Source organism: Dromiciops gliroides, chromosome 3, assembly GCF_019393635.1.
Source record: "Dromiciops gliroides isolate mDroGli1 chromosome 3, mDroGli1.pri, whole genome shotgun sequence".
NCBI lineage: Eukaryota > Metazoa > Chordata > Mammalia > Microbiotheria > Microbiotheriidae > Dromiciops > Dromiciops gliroides.
The window spans coordinates 572,441,098-572,445,358 of NC_057863.1; positions in this window are offsets into that span (position 1 = coordinate 572,441,098).

Here is a 4,261-nt window from a genome sequence, read left to right on the forward strand (position 1 = left end):
AAGTTTCTGAACTGAACCTTCTGAAGTAGGGGTAGTATTGGTTGAATGGCCAGACCCAAATAGTCTGATCACTAGTGGGTCATTATTAATTTGGAAAGATATCACTATGGAAATGACTATTCTTGGCCTTGTGCTGTTCAACACCTTTGTCAGTGACTTGGAGGAAGATTTTGGTGGTCCATTAATCAGATTTGCAGACTGAATGAAAGTGGAAAGGATAGCTAAACCAATTAACACAATTAGGATCTACCTAGGTCTCAGTAGGCTGAAATAATAGGCCAAGTCTAATAAAATGAAATTTATTGAGGGTAAGTATCACATTCTACAGTTTATAAAGTGCATTTTGCACTATCCAATTTGAGCCTCACAACAATTCTGTGTTTTTATATATGATGAATATTTTAATCACATTTTATAGATGAGGAAACAGGCCAAAAAAAAAAAAAGGTTAAGCTACTTGCCCACAGTCCTACAACTAGTAAATATCAGAATATTCCACGTCTAGTATTCTATCTATTACACCAAGTATGACTAGACCATATAGTTCATATGAAAAAGATCTGGGGTTTGGGGTAGCTATAAACTCAATATAAGTCAACAATGCCACTTGACATTCAAAAGAGCTAGGCTGCCATATATAATAAATTGGAAGAAACTAGGGCTGAGAAACTAAAGCCTGAATAAGATATTTAAGGGCTGAACCATTTTTGTACACAGGCAAGTATTCTTCAGTTGAATAGTAGGAGATGAAAAGTGGAAGGGAGAGAAATCAGACATGTGCCCTTTGAAACTGGCATTGACACCACAATAAGACTGCTGCTGGGGAGGCTGTCACCTGGGAGGGGGGGGGGGGCGAGAATTCATCTTTGCCTCCCACCTGTTAGGTTCCTATTTAAATGAATTTTCTTCCTAAATAGGCACTAGTGAGAGATAGCAAGGTACAGTGGATGAAGGGCTGGCCTTAGAGTCAGGAAGACCTGAGTTCAAGATCTGACATCTTCTTGCAGTGTAATACTGTGTGAGTTACAATTTAATGCTCCAGGCAAGGCTACAAGTCTATAAGATAAAGAAAAGGCTCTCATATATATCAGCAGGAATTTCCACATCAGGAATTCCCCCAACACTGATGAAAGCACAGGCTTAGACATTGGAGAAAAAAACTACATACTAAGTTCTATTGTTTTTATACTGCTGAATAATTATAACTGTTGTCAGTATCCTAAATTTAGTGTCCTGTGGAAAAGTACTAATCTCCCCACCCTAGTTGGTGACCTAGTTCTGCTTAGGAAGAACATGGAAATGGTCTTAAAGTCATTAAATTGAAGTTGAGGAAAGATTGAGCTCTTTTTGTTTGGCAAATTGGAGAGGCAGATTAGGCCACTTTGGAAACGAGCTGATTTCTCTTCACTGGGAATCTTCAAGTGGATACCAGATGGTCACTTGTCAAGGATGTTGTAGAGGGGATTCTTGTTCCGGTACAGTGAAGACTACAGTGAAAACCTCTGAAGTCTTTTCCCATTGTGCCATCCTGTGATTTTGTGATTCTAAGTTGACATAAAAGAAGGATTTCCTGATAGAAGTTCTATTGAAGCTACTCTGGCAGATTACCCTTTACCAAGTCAATGAGTAGAATGGGTCTGAGTTTCAGAGCACTATAGGACTGTCTCAGTGGCTAGGTGGTGCAGTGGATAGAACACTAGGCCTGGAGTCAAGAAGACGAGTCCAGATGCAGTCTCAGATACTTACTAGCTGTGTGACCCTTTGTAAGTCACTTAACCTGTCTTCTTCAAATTTCTCATCTATAAAATGGTGATAATAATAGCATCTACCCTCCCCACTCCCAGGGTTGTTGTGAGGATCAAATGAGATAATAATTATAAAGCACCTGGCACACAATAAGTGCTATATACATGTTTTATATGTACCTATATTTAGAAACTATAGATTTCTATGGTTTTTCAAAAGAGATCGACCTAAGCACCCATACAGAAAAGTGGATAAAAAAACCATTTTGCCCATATGATGAAATGCAATTGGATAGGAAAGCCATTGAGTTATTACATCAGTAGTACTCCCTTTGGAACAAGCACTACTGATAGATAGTTCTTTAACAGAAGGAGGAGATTAGGCAGATCATATTTTAGAAAATTTCACAGTGCTTTCAATGATCTCAAACTGCTTCCTTCTGCAAAAGCTCATCATTTTAACATCAGTATTTTCCCAGTGATACTATATGAGCACCAAAGTCTCAGAAGGATTAAAATTTAAGGTGACCGAAAACACAAGGGGAAAATGCCTTGTATGTATAACAAAGATAGTAAACACATAACAGCATGCTCAGATGATGCCATCCCTCCTAGAAGAGATCGGAGGCTTTGTTTCTGGAAGGCACTTCTTTATGAAGTGCAATAGAATTTCCCTTCTCTCTAATTTGTAGCACACAGAGACATTCTGCTACTGCTAATCTCATGATGAAGAGATGGATTATTGATTGGCTGCATAGCCAGAATTAAGATTCATTCAAAAGGCACTAACTAGGGGGCAGCTAGGTGGCACAGTGGATAAAACACCAGCCCTGGATTCAGGAGGACCCGAGTTCAAATTCTGCCTCAGACACGACACTTACTAGCTGTGTGAACCTGGGCAATTCACTTAACCCTCATTGCCCTGCCAAAAAAAAAAAGCACTAACTAGACAAAACAAGTCAGGAACCACCCCTTCCTGGCCATGTTCAAGTGAAGAGTCAAGCTAAATTCTTGGTGAGAGAGTGTCCTTGGGCTTTTATCTCCCACTGAAACTCTGTAAACCTGGGAGTACATGACCAAGCTAATGCTTCTGTCTCTGTTATAGCTATTCTTTCCTGCTTTTAGGTATAGGAGATTGGGAAAATGTTCATAGATAACTATGATCTTGTCAGCTTCATAGGGTCAGGGGAATGAGCCAACATAAGTCTGGGTACTAGAATCCATGCCAGGATGTTCCAGAAATCAGGGCATGAGAAGTGAAGTCCCAAGTGACCTGCCTATCCCTGCCCAACAAGAGCAGAGATATAGAATCATCCATCTATCAACTATAACACTTTTGGAAATGATCTGATTTGAGTGAATGCTATTTAGAAATTATTTTTGAGTCCACTCTCCAGAGACCAAGGTGGTGTGGTAAAGGGAAGATTATGCTCCCCAGGTGTTGAGAGGAAGATGTTTATACTTTTCTTCTTGCCAAGTTTTTACAGTCAATACCCCTTTGCACAAGGTAATTTATATAATTGCTTAAATGGAACTGAGGAGCTCATCACTGGGGGTTAACAATGGAGGGAACACACTGAAATGGGACCTAAAGCTGATAGCATTAGAGAAAAATTTTCCAAATCACTCAGGGGTGCCCCTAGAATGCTCAGAGGGAGATGTAGCTGGCCTTGCTCTGGAAAAGGAAGTCCTAAGTCTTGCTACAAGTGCCTCTCAAGGTTGTAGTATGTTACTAAGAAGTATCAGATGTTGTCTATATCTGCTATTTGTGATTGTTTTTCTTTTTCACATGGGAAAATTCAAATCTGGAGGGGGTTGAGAAATAACTATGGTGTCAAATGAAAAAAGACATTAGAAAAAACCATTTATTTCAAATATGAGAAATGAAGGTGAGGGTATGCATGTCCTATTTTTTTATTAAACATTTTTTAACAATGACAGAAAAAAAAACCTACCCCACACACATACATACTGTTAAAACAAATAAACCAAGAAGACTTTTAAAAAGTTGCAATTTGGGACAGGAGATTGTATAATACATCATTTATTTCATTAAACAATTTAAGTTGAAACCAGTTATATGCCTGCTTATTCTATTTCCAGAGGACTTAAGTATTTTTGTGATTCTTACATATTTGTAAATTTAGGATGACTTACATATTTTAACTTTGAATCATTTGTATGTGGATTCACCTACTATAAATAAGCTTATGCGGTACAATACAGTTTTTAAGGCTCATTTTTATTATTATAGACTGATAGTATAATATGGATTCATAAAATTATTGAGTTGTAAGGGACCTTTGACATCTTTTAGTTCAATGCTTCTTTTTTTTTCCTTTTCTTTCTTTCTTTTTTTTTTTGTGGGGCAATGAGGGTTAACCCCAGTTCAATGGTTCTTAACCTGGAATTCCTGTACCCACAGATTTAAGGAAATCTGTTCTCTTGGATGGGAAAAATTACATCTCTATTTTCACTAATCTCTTAACTGAAATTTAGTATTTCCTTCTGTTATT